This window comes from Rhinoderma darwinii, chromosome 3, assembly GCF_050947455.1.
Source record: "Rhinoderma darwinii isolate aRhiDar2 chromosome 3, aRhiDar2.hap1, whole genome shotgun sequence".
Taxonomy (NCBI): domain Eukaryota; kingdom Metazoa; phylum Chordata; class Amphibia; order Anura; family Rhinodermatidae; genus Rhinoderma; species Rhinoderma darwinii.
In genome coordinates, this window is record NC_134689.1 from 380272472 (window position 1) to 380287971 (window position 15500).

General features: G+C 45.1%; 1 long non-coding RNA gene across 2 annotated transcripts; it reads right to left on the minus strand.

The window, feature by feature from the left end:
* Nucleotides 1–1149: 1149 nt before the first annotated feature.
* LOC142750063 (uncharacterized) lies at nucleotides 1150–12922 on the minus strand. Of its 2 annotated transcripts, XR_012882558.1 has the most exons (3): nucleotides 12687–12922; nucleotides 4485–4557; nucleotides 1150–3864 (listed from the first exon to the last, which is right to left on the minus strand). It is a non-coding gene; the product is annotated as an uncharacterized LOC142750063 (long non-coding RNA). The 2 variants fall into 2 exon arrangements; XR_012882557.1 differs by having other exon boundaries at nucleotides 1150–4557.
* Nucleotides 12923–15500: the final 2578 nt, after the last annotated feature.

Consider the following 15500-nt stretch of genomic DNA (forward strand, 5'->3'; position numbering starts at 1 on the left):
CTATGGAGGAGCTATTTATGCGTTCACATATGCATCTTCAGGGCAGCGCCCAAAAGCGAGAAAACAGTCTTTTGCATTTAAACCAGTATGGTGGATGAGGCGTGTGGCTGCAGCTAGTAAGTCAATATCGCCCTGGTAACTTGTGTCCCGTATACCAAGACAGTTCTGTTTTAAACTGTTATGAGCCCCCCTACCACAGCCGGTACTGCAGCGTCTATGTAAAATAGGGGTACACGTTACAACACAGGCACTGCGGCCCTCTTTTGAGACTGCACAGTCCGCCCACTCGGAAATGCATTCCAGGCAAGCTATCCCCACTTCAGGTTTATAATAAAGTGTTCCACTGAGAAACACACTCAGTGAGGTATTTCAGGGGTGTAACACAGTCCCATACAGTCATGTAGATATTTGATACTTATCTGTCCCACGGCATTGTGGCGTCCGGTGATACTGCGGGGTACTCCCTGTGACCTCCTCTGTAGTTGTGCCTGGACCACGTGCAGCCTCTGCACGTGTCTCTGTCGGCTGTATGGCTGGCCAGTGCTCTCCCACCGCGTGTCCCAGCTCCTCCGTTGCGCTAGGAGATCTCCAGGTCCCCTCTCTCCACAGCGGTCAGAGCCACCACTTCTCACTCCCCCGGCTCACAGACCGACCTTGCTCCAGGCACACAATAGGATTTCAAGATGGCGGCTCCCGGTCTCTGCAGCCCCGGCGACTGTTTATTTGCTCTCTATCAGAGCGGACTCCGGCGTGGCAATATGGCGCTCCGAGGGTAAGTCTCTCTTGTCCCCAGTCTTCCAGCTGTCCTCTTGGCCCGTTTCTGGCGCGATTCCGGCCAGATGGGATACGCCGTTCTCAGGAGCGCTGTTAAAATACGGCCATCCTGAATGTCCCGCCCACCGGAAGTCGCAAATAAGATTTTAACAAATTTGCGTGGATTTCTCCCATTGCAAATGGTGAAATCCACGTCACACAAATTTTGTTGGGATTTATAAAAGATTCTAATGGGTGTGAACATGGCCTTGCAATAATGGTTCCTTATTGATACGTGATGAATGAGATCGCCCTGTAGAAATTGTACTGTATGTTATTTTTACATTGATAATATGTGATCAAGTGTCGAAGAACAGATGCGATTTTACAAGCAAATTAGGGGTGGAATTTTTTATAGGAAAATTAAACTCACATAATGTTACAATTACACAATATGGCATGAAATTTTAACAGTTGGGGGGGATTTCATTTGATTTAGAGAAGATAAATGGGATTTCTGCAGAAGATCGACAGATCAAGAGCCAGAAACCGTAATGCGCTGTAAAGTCACATGTGGTTTTGCCGTATGGCACATGTGGTCGCAACGGTACCACTACGCCTTGATTTCTTTAGGTTCCAAATTGGAAGTAGGTATATATACGAGCTCGGTGAGTCAAATCACTCTGAGGCCATGTTCTCAAAAAGAAAGACTCCAATTTATTATCATACAAAGCGTATATTTATAAGACACAGAACAAAGAGCATAACTCATATTGTAATCAGCAAAGGGAGAATTCCTCCCTCTGACCTTGAGCTCCATCCCAAACTGTTACTTCTAGCAACTGTTTTACTGCCAAAAAGAAATACCTTAAGTAATCTGCAGAGCATCTGCAGACTATTACAAGGCAAACTCAAAGTAAAAAATGAATATCACACTGTGCAGTGTATACTGACACAAAATACAAAACATGGAATTTTGAAATTATTCCTTCACAAATCCCACCTTTTGTGATAAATTAGGTTACTGAATTACCCATAAATGGAACTTTGGCTACTCCCTTCAGCGAAGGCAGGGCTTACGGAAGTGGTTTTCTTCACCTGATTCACCATAGATCAGTGACCTAATATCTCACAACAATCTTTCATTATATAATATGGGCCTTTTATCAAAAGCCGTCCTTATTTTACAAAAAGCATAACAATTAAAACATGTTCGTATCACAAACAAAATCATTAAACATATAAGTGGTTGAAACAGGTAACTTAATATTGTGGGGGCCGTGGGTGAGAACCCTGTAAAGATGTAATACAAATGATATGTAGTGACATCTTGAAGTTGCGATGCCAAATGTGTTAAATGGCCTCCAGTAATAGTGGCTGCCATTTTCACCGTTTGTAGAGTTACACTGTGTGCCGTCATCATTTTCCTCACCTGGTCAGACTCTTGTAATATTTCCCTACGTTTATTCAAGGGCAAAATAAGATTTTGGTAGGGTAAAGGTTCTGGTACCCATACTGTACTAATAGTTTCCTCTAGATTAGGAAGAAACACAATGGTTTGGTGGTTCCACTGTATGTGTGTAATATTATACATACAGCCTGAAAAGGCACTGGTTTTACAGAAGGGTGTTCGTTACATACATACCCTGTTCTGTTAGCTGACAATATTATGTGTCTTGATTTTGGTGTCAAACATAAATATTTGTATGGTCCCATTCCATAACATGGGACTTGGTATGGAGTGATTCAGACAAACCTGCGTTAGTTCAGCAAATTTCAATGCTGAAGTGACTTTCAACTGCGCTATCGTTTGTCTATAGGGGAAATCACAACAAGTCATATTAACATGCATGGTATAAGTTAAATTAACTACTCCTTGGTCTATTTTGACAAAGACAACTCCTTGTCCGTCTCTTCTCCCAATGTACTAGGGGCAATCAGATCTTAAACGCGTTATATTGAAGACATTGCACTTGTAAGTAAATAAACAATTTCATAATTTTAGAGTTCTTCCGTGTCCTTCTCCTCGGGATGTGGAATCTTTTTACAGTGGCTGGCGTGACTCCAGTTGGGTTTTCCTTCAAGTTTCACCAAAGTACTTGTGGTTAGCAACACCAGGAAAGGACCTTCGCATCTGGGGTCAAGATCTCTTTATCACAACCCACTCTCCAGGCTGAGGCTTATAAGAGCCTTCACAATTGTCTGGATCTGGAATGGAAGAGAAAACTGGAGAATGTATTTTAGTGAGGTGCCCATGTAAAGCTTGTACATAATCGGTTAACCTATCATACTGCATTTGGAGCAACTGTGGAAAATAACATCCTAGCTTAGGAACCGTGCCAAATAAAACTTCATAGGGACTCAACCCTGTCCTTTTGTTGGGTGTATATCTTACCGAAAAAAGGGCTAATGGTAAACACTCGGTCCATGGTATCCCGATTTCCACCATTGCCTTTTGGATTTTTAATTTTAGAGTCCCATTTAACCTCTGTACCTTCCCACTACTTTGTGGATGGTCTGGTGTATGGAATGCTTGATCTATTCCTAAATCTGTCATGATCTGAGTCATTACTTCTCCTGTGAAGTGAGAGCCTCTGTCACTCCCCTTTACCTCGGGTACTCTATACCGGCATACCACTTCAGACATTATTTTCTTGGCAGTGGATATTGCAGTCACTTTGGCTACTGGGAAAGCTTCTGGCCAACCTGAAAACAAATCAATGCACACAAGTACATATTCATAAATTCCCACCTTTGGTAATTGGATGTAATCGATCTGTAATCTCTGAAAAGGATACCAAGGTCTTGGGGTCTGTTTCTGAGATACTTTTACAGTTCTTCCCACATTATTGTGAGCGCATATCATACATCCCTGGGTGTATTTTGAGGCCATCAAGCTGAAGCCAGGGGCGAACCAATGTCTATTTACCAAGTCACTCATGGCTGTTTTTGACTGATGTGTCTTACCGTGAGTTACCTGGGCCATCATAGGGTGTAACGTTCTGGGTAGGCAGAGCCTGTCTTTCAAAGTCCATGACCCATCTCCTCTTTGGATGGCACCTTTTTCCTGCCATGTCCGCTGTTCCTCTGGGCTGGCTTGTTTCTGTAGAACTTGTAACATTTTATAAGGTTAACAAAGTCACGCACATCTCTGGGTGTAGTACAGTCATTGTGGCAGCACGGGTGGGCGGGGGCAGATGTTTTTGCTGCTATATCTGCTAAGTCATTACCCTTGGTTTCCATGCTGTTCACCTTAGTGTGTGCTTTTATTTTTTTAATGGCTACCTGAGTAGGTTCCATTAGGGCTTCCATTAAGACTTTTACCAGGTCTGAGTTTTTGATAGGTGTGCCTGCTGACGTAAGGAATACTCTAGCTTTCCATATACGGCCATAATCATGAGCAATCCCAAAAGCATACCTTGAGTCCGTATATATGTTAGCTGTCTTATCTTTTGCTAACCTACAGGCTTCTGCGAGAGCTTTCAACTCTGCTTCCTGTGCTTACATGTGTGATGGTAGTGTTTCAGCTTTGTGCACTACTTGTGTATCTACTACTGCATATCCTGTATGGAAATTTACATCCTCAAAGTACCTTGAACCATCCACAAAGAGAATAAAGTCAGGGTTATGTAATGGTGAATCCTTGACATGTGAAAAGCCCACAGTCTCCTGGGCCATAAGGGCCATACAATCATGATCTTCCATAGAAGGAAGAAATTTAGACCAAATACCTGTATCTTCTCCCCCTTGCTCCAGAGGCAGTGAGGTAGCTGGGCTCAGGGTGGTACATCTCTGGAGGGTCACCTGCTCAGGAAGAAGCAAAGCACATTGTAATCTCAGATGTCGAGATGTGAGTACAGCTGAAATATCATGGGGGGCGTAAACAGTCACAGGGTGGTGGAGTAAAAGATCTGCTGCCTTGTCCAGGACTGCCGACACTGCTACTATTGCCCTGACACAAGATGGGGCCCCTCTGGCTAATTTATGATACTAGCCCTAAAAAGGTACATAGGGCACTAAAAGTTTGTGGTGGGGATATTGTTGAAACTACTTGCACCCTTTCAGGTGTTAGGTGTCTAATCCCTTGTGACACACAGTGGCCCAAAAATATCACCGTGGTACAACAAAACTGAAGTTTCGCTCGTGAAACCTTGCATCTTTTTGTCGCCAAAAACTGCAGTAATGACATTGATGTTTGGATACACTGATCCTGGCTGTGGCAACATAATAAAAGATCATCTAAATATTGAAGAAGGACAACATCGGGGTCGGGATCCCAATCTTCAAGAACTAGGCCCATTGCAGCCGTGTACATGCCGGGGGAATTCTGGGCGCCTGTAATGGCGGGGTAGGGAGACAGACAGGTGAGCCCTAATCTACCCGCCACTCAGTCCCTGCCTACTTGCAACGGCCCGTCCTAAGCGACGGTGTACAACTGGGCGACGGTCCCTACACTCACTAAGTGCACGACAGACAAACAGACAAGGGTACACAGAAGCTAAGGGAAATGGGGCTGTTGCCCACGGCAACCTTGTGAGCAACAAGAATAGTGAACGAGCCGAGTCAAACCAGGAGTGGACAAGGTACAAAACGCAGAGCAGGAGAATAGTGAACGAGCCGAGTCAAACCAGGAGTGGACGAGGTACAAAACGCAGAGCAGGAGAATAGTCAATCAAGCCAGGGTCAATATGAAGCGGAAGGCAAGTAGTAAGTAGCAGCAGCAGAGCCAGGAAACAGACTGAAAGAATCACAGGCAAAGGAAGAGCAGGAAGTGAAGGTATAAATAGACAGAGGGTGGGAGCTAGCTCCGTCTGGCCAGGCTGTTATAGGCTCTCCCACTCCTCAGCCTCCCAGGCTGATTGGTGGAAGAAGGGGTCACTCGACCAGACTTAGGAGCAGGTGCAGAGTGAGTAACCACGGGCGTCGACACAGAGTCTGTATCAGGCAGATCCTTTACAGTACCCCCCCTTTTATGAGGGGCCACTGGACCCTTTCTAGGTGGACCTGGCTTATAGGGGAACCGAAGATGGAACCCCCTGAGCAATACTGCAGCGTGAACATCCCAGGCGGGTACCCAAGTCCTCTCCTCAGGCCCGTATCCTCTCCAATGGACCAGGTACTGGAGAGAGCCTTGGACCATCCTGCTGTCCACAATCTTGGCCACCTCGAATTCTACCCCTTCAGGAGTGAGAACAGGGAGAGGTTTCCTCGAGGGAGCCAAGGACGGGGAGCAGCGTTTCAGGAGGGAGGCATGAAACACGTCGTGTATTCGAAAAGACGGGGGTAACTCCAGTCGGAAGGAGACAGGGTTAAGGACTTCAATGACCTTGTACGGCCCTATATACCTGGGAGCAAATTTTTTGGACGGGACCTTAAGGTGCAAATTTCTTGAAGACAGCCACACCATATCCCCGACCGCAAACAAGGGGTTAGCAGAACGTCTTCTATCTGCCTGGGACTTTTGTACATCTACCTCAGGATTGTTGGAACCACCAGGTGAAATGGAGGAGAACCGTGGATTGAACCCAAAATTACAGAAAAAGGGGGAGACCCCTGACGAGTTACTGACCCGGTTATTAAGGGAAAATTCAGCGAGGGAAATGAAGGAGACCCAATCATATTGACAGTCAGAGATAAAACACCTTAAATATTGTTCTAGAGACTGATTAGTCCTCCCAGTTTGGCCATTAGTTTCAGGATGGAAGGCCGAGGAGAAGGACAGATCAATCTCCAACTTTTTACAGAAGGCTCTCCAAAACAATGAAACAAATTGTAAACCTCTGTCAGAAACAATATTGACAGGAACCCCATGGAGACGCAGGATGTGTTTGATAAACAAGGTAGCTAACATCTTAGCATTGGGTAGTTTCTTGAGGGGCACAAAGTGGCACATCTTACTGAAGCGGTCCACTACCACCCATACCACCGACTTGCCTTGAGATGGAGGCAGATCGGTGATAAAAATCCATGGAGATATGGGTCTAAGGTCTCTGGGGAATGGGCAAAGAACATAGTAAGCCCGCTGGTTGGGACCTGGGAGTCTTGGACCTAGCACAAATTTCACAAGCGGTGACGTAGGCCTTAACGTCTTTAAGCAACCCAGGCCACCAATAGTCTCTGGCAATGAGGTGCTTGGTACCCAGGATGCCTGGATGGCCAGATAGTGCAGAGTCATGATAATTGGCTCCATTTGGTTAGGCTGAATCAGCACTGGGGCCGAGATAAAGCACTTCTTAAGGATCTCAAAAGCCTGGACCGCCTCTGTAGGCCAATGGAGTAGATCAGCACCTTTGTGAGTGAGATCCGTAAGAGGCTTAGCGATGACCGAGAAGTTAGCAATAAATCTCCTGTAATAACTAGCAAACCCCAGGAAGCACTGTAACGCCTTCAGGGAGGCAGGTTGGACCCATTCCGCCACAGCCTGGACCTTGGCAGGGTCCATGCGGAATTCATGACGAGTGAGGATTTGACCCAAAAATGGTATGTCCTGCACCCCAAACACACATTTTTCGGTTTTAGCAAACAGTTTGTTTTCCCGAAGGGCCTGGAACACCTTCCTGACATGCTTAATGTGGGAGGACCAGTCCTTGGAAAACACTAGGATGTCATCAAGGTACACTACAAGAAATACCCCCAGGTAGTCTCTTAAAATCTCATTTATGAAATTCTGGAAGACCGCGGGAGCATTACACAACCCAAAGGGCATGACGAGGTATTCGAAATGACCTTCGGGCGTGTTCAACGCAGTCTTCCACTCATCCCCCTCTTTGATGCGGATAAGGTTATAAGCCCCCCGTAGATCAAACTTAGAGAACCATTGGGCCCCCTGAACCTGATTGAAGAGATCAGGAATCAAAGGAAGGGGATACTGGTTCCTTACAGTGACCTTATTCAAGTTTCGGTAGTTAATGCACGGCCTAAGACACCATCCTTCTTCCCTACAAAGAAGAAGCCAGCACCTACCGGCGAAGTAGAGGGGCGAATGTAACCCTTGGCCAGGCATTCCTGGATATACTCTCTCATGGCTTCACGTTCGGGACAAGAGAGATTAAATATCCTACCCTTAGGGAGCTTAGCTCCTGGTACCAAATCGATTGCGCAATCGTATTCTCTATGAGGAGGTAACGCTTCAGAGGCCTCTTTAGAAAAAACATCAGCAAAGTCCTGAATAAACTCAGGTAGAGTGGTCACCTCCTCAGGGAGAGAAATAAAATTAACAGAAAAACATGACGTCATGCATTCATTACCCCATTTGGTAAGATCCCCAGTATTCCAGTTAAACGTGGGATTATGCAACTGCAACCAGGGAAGGCCTAAAACCAAATCGGACGATAATCCCTGCATAACCAGTACAGAGCACTGCTCCAAATGCATTGAGCCAACAAGGAGTTCAAAAACAGGGGTATGCTGCGTAAAATAACCATTAGCAAGAGGAGTGGAGTCGATACCCACTACCGGAACAGGTTTAGGCAAATCAATCAATGGCATCGCTAGAGACATAGCAAATTCCACAGACATAATGTTAGCAGAAGACCCTGAAACCACGAAGGCACTGCCGGTAGCAGACCTACCACCAAAAGAGACCTGAAAGGGAAGCAAGATCTTATTAGGTTTCATATTTACGGGAAATACCTGTGCGCCCAAGTGACCTCCCCGATGATCACTTAGGCGCGGAAGTTCTTCCGGCTGCTTATTCTTACGCCTAGGACAGTTGTTCACTTGATGCTTGTCCTCCCCACAGTAGAAGCAGAGACCATTCTTCCTGCGGAAGTCTCTACGTTGTTGGGGAGACACGGAGGCCCCGAGTTGCATTGGTTCATCCGAGTATTCCGTGGAAGAACGAAGCAACGGAACTTCGGAAGCCATCATGGGGGAGCCAGAGGAGAAGGCACAAAAACGTTCAAGTCGTCGTTCCCTGAGACGTCGGTCAAGTCATACCGCTAAAGCCATAACCTGATCTAGAGAGTCAGAAGAGGGGTAGCTAACTAACAGGTCCTTCAGGGCGTTCGACAGACCCAATCTAAACTGGCACCTCAAGGCAGGGTCATTCCACCGAGAAGCTACACACCACTTCCTAAAGTCCGAACAGTACTCCTCAACGGGTCTCTTACCCTGACGTAAGGTCACCAGCTGACTCTCGGCAAAGGCAGTCTTGTCAGTCTCGTCATACAGTGAAGGAAATAAGTATTTGATCCCTTGCTGATTTTGTAAGTTTGCCCACTGTCAAAGACATGAACAGTCTAGAATTTTTAGGCTAGGTTAATTTTACCAGTGGAGATAGATTATATAAAAAAAAAAAAACAGAAAATCACATAGTCAAAATGATATATATTTATTTGCATTGTGCACAGAGAAATAAGTATTTGATCCCTTTGGCAAACAAGACTTAATACTTGGTGGCAAAACCCTTGTTGGCAAGCACAGCAGTCAGACATTTTTTGTAGTTGATGATGAGGTTTGCACACATGTTAGATGGAATTTTGGCCCACTCCTCTTTGCAGATCATCTGTAAATCATTAAGATTTCGAGGCTGTCACTTGGCAACTCAGATCTTCAGCTCCCTCCATAAGTTTTCGATGGGATTAAGGTCTGGAGACTGGCTAGGCCACTCCATGACCTTAATGTGCTTCTTTTTGAGGTACTCCTTTGTTGCCTTGGCTGTATGTTTCGGGTCATTGTCGTGTATGAGCCCGAGAGCAGAAAAAAAAAGGTCAACAGAGGAAAGTTCAGGGGCGTCGGGAGCCAAGGAGAAGGCCCATTCTTGGGGCCCGTCCTGGAGCCGGGACATAATTATACCCACTCGCTGGCTCTCGGAACCTGAGGAGTGGGGCTTTAGACGGAAATAGAACCTACAACTCTCCCGAAAGGAGAAAAAAGTCTTCCGGTCCCCTGAGAACCGGTCAGGCAACTTGAGGTGGGGTTCAAGAGGTGAGGTGGGGGGCACTACCAGGGTAGCATCTTGCTGGTTGCCGCTCTGAGCTAGGGCTTGGACCTGTAGGGAGAGGCCCTGCATTTGCTGAGCCAGGGTCTCAAGGGGGTCCATAGTTGTGACAGGGACCAGGGTAGAAAAGGTATATGGGCCTGTGATTATGTAATGGCGGGGTAGGGAGACAGACAGGTGAGCCCTAATCTACCCGCCACTCAGTCCCTGCCTACTTGCAACGGCCCGTCCTAAGCGACGGCGTAGAACTGGGCGATGGTCCCTACGCTCACTAAGTGCACGACAGACAAACTGACAAGGGTACACAGAAGCTAAGGGAAATGGGGCTGTTGCCCACGGCAACCCCATGAGCAACTAGAATAGTGAACGAGCCGAGTCAAACCAGGAGTGGACGAAGTACAAAACGCAGAGCAGGAGAATAGTGAACGAGCCGAGTCAAACCAGGAGTGGACGAGGTACAAAACGCAGAGCAGGAGAATAGTCAGTCAAGCCAGGGTCAATATGAAGCAGAAGGCAAGTAGTAAGTAGCAGCAGCAGAGCCAGGAAATAGACTGAAAGAATCACAGGCAAAGGAGGAGCAGGAAGTGAAGGTATAAATAGACAGAGGGCGGGAGCTAGCTCCGTCTGGCCAGGCTGTGATAGGCTCTCCCACTCCTCAGCCTCCCAGGCTGATTGGTGGAAGAAGGGGTCACTCGACCAGACTTAGGAGCAGGTGCAGAGTGAGTAACCACGGGCGTCGACACAGAAGCTGTGTCAGACAGATCCTTTACAGCGCCTTGTGGGAGCACTTTCCATGCGTACTTTTTGCTGAAATGAGTGAAGGCAACAGTCAGGATAAAGGCACAGTAAAGAAAGCATTTGCCAAATCAATTACAGTAAAATGTGTGGCATTGTGAGGAATTTGGGCCAACAAGGTCTGGGGATTTGGCACATTTGGGGTATTAAATACAGTAGCAGTTTTGACAGCTCTAAAATCATGTACCATACGATATTGGGCTGGTTCCCCCTTATCCGTCTACTTTTTGACTGGGTACAATGGGGTATTACATGGGGACACTATTTCAGTGAGGATTCCTGTCTGCAGAAAATCCTGAACACTAGCAGAAATGGCTTCTGACTGAGCCATGCTCAAAGGGTATTGTTTCTTCTGTGGGAGTGGGTGGCCAGGATTGAGACTTAGTCACTGGTGGAACTGGAAGAACTCCTACATCCGTAGGACCAGCTGCCCATAGGCTGACTGGTATCAGGCTAAGGAGTGTCTCCACTTCTGATGGGGACAGACATAACACTTGAGACGAAGGCCGTTCATCGCAAGGGTTAAGATCACATGAAGCAATAAGACATAATTCTTCCTCTCCCCAGTGTCCTGTCCGCTGCACTGTCCCATCTTCTAGATATTCTATACTGGCCCTGAGCCTCTGTAACAAATCTGTTTCTAGTAAATTTACAGGGGTGGTTTCACTAGTGACGATGCGAGTGACTACAGATTTATGAGGACCAAACGAGAGGACAACTGGCTTTGTGAGGGGGTTCTGGACTACTTTCCCCTCTACCCCCACACATGGTTGTGTTTCACCAGAAATAAATGAGTGGGTATTTGACTGCCATTTACTACTGATGTGGCTGCTCCAGTATCAATGAGAAAAGGAATTGGCCTCTGCCCTTCTATGGGTAGAGATACTAACGGGACGGGTCCTAATTTAATGGGTAGGATTGAAGCTATTGTGCCAGCTCCTGGATTGCCAATTTCTCATGATTGATACCCATAATCCTCATTCGGGCGATGCCTGCCTGAGTGCTGCAGAGGAGGTTGTTCTTGAGCTCCTTCCTGTGACTGAGCTTGTGGCTGCCAATTGGGGTCTCTAGGTCACCTTGGGGCTTTGCAATCTCTGGAAATATGTCCATGCTTAGTATAATTGTAACAAACTAATTATCTGTTTTTGGGGTCACCTGCCCTGTCCCCCTTGATTCTGATTCTGGGGATAGTAGGGAGCCTCTCCCGCTACAGGATTTTTCTTTCTCTGTTGTTTCTAACTTTGTTCTAATCCCTGCGCCACTTTCATGAGGTCTCGTGGGTCTAGGCTCCTTCATTCAGGGTGCGCTACTCCTACAGCTTCTTTTATGGGTCTCTTTAACCCTTCCATAAAGGATAAATCCCTTTTTCTCTTTCACTTCTTCATTCTTTTCTCTGTTCCCGTCATCATCCTCATCTCTTACCATCATAACATTCATAATAAAACTTTCCTCACATTTGATCTCCCTCACCCCTCCTCTCTGTACTTCCTTGGGCACTTTTTCCCAGGCATTCTCTTGCTCTGTGAACTTTTAATCTTATCTTTTAACCATCCTCTATGGGTTCTACATACCTCACCCCATTCATCAGGGTCTCCTCAGGTTTTTGACTGCATCTCTCCCTTCTCTTTGTTTTACTATATCCACCGGAGAAACTCCGGGTTTCTTCTTCTGGGGTGTCAGTGTCACTAAATTCCCCATCTTGGTCACGCTACGTGTCCCCGCATCACCTTTTTTTTTTTTTTTTATTCTACTGGCATAGGGTTAGACTGATAGATTCTCACTTACAATCTATTTTCTACAGTCAACCAAACACGTACTTGTCCCAGCATCACCTTGTCTACCGGGACGGTGCTGATAGATTCTCACTTACAATCTATTTTCTACAGTCACCCACAAACTACTCTGGCCAGAGCTTTAAACTGCAGACCGGGGTCTCTGACACTCAGACCAATACAATATAGTAACAAAACTGCAAAAATGGCAATCAAAAACCAACAATCCTAGCATGAGTGAGGCATGATCAAAAACTCATTCACACAACCGTTACAGAAATCAGGCACTTTTCCTGAGGGAACAAGGATTCATGGACCGGCCAGCATTTAAGTCCCTCATACCTTGTGTCTCCCACTCATCCCCGAACTCACAGTGTAGGACAGAAAAGGTGCAGAGCAAAGTTTTAAGAATAAAGGCTTCTTACCTTATGCTGCAGCGATGGTCTGCACGTTCCTGGCTAGTCACTGCTGGGTGTTCGGAAAGTCAGGGGAGCACCAAGGTGTAGCTGCCGGTCCCTGTTCGGGCGCCAATTTCTGTGATCACAACGGTACAACTACGCCTTGATTTCTGTAGGTTCCAAATTGGAAGTAGGTATATATACGAGCTCGGTGAGTCAAATCACTCTGAGGCCATGTTCTCAAAAAGAAAGACTCCAATTTATTATCATACACAGCGTATATTTATAAGACACAGAACAAAGAGCATAACTCATATTGTAATCAGCAAAGGGAGAATTACTCCCTCTGACCTTGAGCTCCATCCCAAACTGTTACTTCTAGCAACTATTTTACTGCCAAGAAGAAATACCTTAAGTAATCTGCAGAGCATCTGCAGACTATTACAAGGCAAACTAAAAGACAAACATGAATATCACACTGTGCAGTGTATACTGACACAAAATACAAAACATGGAATTTTGAAATTATTCCTTCACACACACACATACACACACACACACACTACATTTATGTTTGAGAAAATTGTGGGGAAAAAAAAGCTGTGGATTTGTGCAAATCACGATAAGACCACTACATGTGAATGCAGCGGATCTTTACACCTCGTTCCAATTTTCCTATGATATTAAAAAAAATTATCCTAAATGTAAACGTTGCGGCGCAAGGTTAATATTCCGTATTGTCTGGATGCTCAGTCAACTTCACCCCAACAGACTCCTACTGTGCCTTGTTACATTTATGCCTTTATGATTCTTATTGTACATTTATGTTCTCCTTTTGTTTTTTTACAGATTTAGTGCCATAATAACTTGCAGATACTTTTGTAAAGTAAAAGTTTAAATGGAAGATGCCAGCACTGCCACTGTGTGGTCATCAGAGGTATTATGTTTAGGTATTGCTGGTGCAGGAAGTTTTTATCTATAGAGATATAGGCCCAGTTCACATGGAGTTTTTTTTTACACAAAAACCGCATTGGAATCAGCTCAAATAACGTCAGAAGCTGCCTCCCATTGATTTTAATGGGCGGCGAAGGGATTCTTTCTGTGGCAGTTTTTAGCCGCTCCCAGTAAAAAAAGCAGCATGCTCTTTTTTGCCACGGTTCCGCCTCTGACCTCCCATTGAAATCAATGGGAGGCAAAGAAAGCGTTTTTCGCAACATTTTTTGCCTGTGCGCTCAATGGCCGCGGACTAATAAACCCTGCGAAAATCGCAGCAACAATTTGCAGGCATGTCAAAATCTGCCTCACAATTCCTTCAGGAATTTTGAGGCAGATTTTCCTGCCAGCAAAAAAAACTGCCTGAAAAAAAACAGGGCCTTTGGCTAGGGCTACACACTGATGTTTTGGACAGTTAATAGTAATACACCAAGGGGTGGGATTCAAATATGCTCTCTGTTTTGCCGACAAAACATATACGTGCCTGGGGGGGTGGGGGGGTCGCGGTGCTGCACAGTGTATTGCGCCATGGAAAATGTTTCTAATAATCAAATAAAAAAATTACAATATTGCAAATAACCCCTATATTAAAGTGGACTCTAAATAAAGAAATTCCCTGTCCTGAATGTTTAACTGGATTGGCACACTATGTATATAATTACATAAGCATACATACCTACCTACCTACCTACCGACATTCATTATATTAATCTCACCCATTACGTATAGACCTATATGCGCACATTCAATGTCCTAAGCGTGCTCAGCCCCTTTAGTTAGGCTGTGCACAGTAAGCCGCAATAAATCTCAGTTCACATATAAAGTACCAGAACAACGCTCAATACATATATACAGCACCAGAACAAAGCTCAGTACATAAATACAGCACCAGAACAAAACTCAATACATAACTACAACACCAGAACTAATCTCAATACACAAATATACATCAACAGAACCAAGCTCAGTATATATCCACAGCACCAGAACAAAGCTCAGTACATATATACAGTACCAGAACAAAGCTCAGTACATAAATACACACTAGAACCAAGTTCGGTACATAAATACAGCATCAGAACAAAGCTCAGGTCATATATACAGCCCCAGAACCAAGCTATATACACAAATATACAGCAACAGAACCAAGGTCAGTACATATATACAACACCAGAACAAAGCTCAGTATATAGACTGCACCAAAAACAAGCTCAGTACATATATACAGCACCAGAACAAAGCTCAGTACATATATACAGCACCGGAACAAAGTTCAGTACATATATACAGAACCAAGCTCAGTACATATATACAGCACCAGAACAAAGTTCAAAACATATATACAGCACCAGAACAAAGCTCAGTACTTATATACAGTAATAGAACCAAGCTCTCTATATATATATACAGTGCCAGAACTAAGCTCGGTACATAAACACAGCACCAGAACAAAGCTCAGTACATAACTACAGCATCAGAACAAAGCTCAGGTCATATATACAGCAGCAGAACAAAGTTAAATACACAAATATACAGCAACAGAACCAAGCTCAGTACATATATACAGCACCAGAACAAAGCTCGGTACATAAATACAACACCAGAACCAAGTTCGATACACAAATATGCAGCAACGGAACCAAGCTCAGTACATATATACAGCAACAGAACAAAGCTCAGTACATATATACAGCACCAGAACAGAGTTCATAACATATATACAGCACCAGATCAAAACTCAGTACTTATATACAGTACTAGAACCAAGCTCTCTACATATATACAGTGCCAGAACCATGCTCAGTACATATATACAGTGCCAGAACCAAACTCAGTACATAAATACAT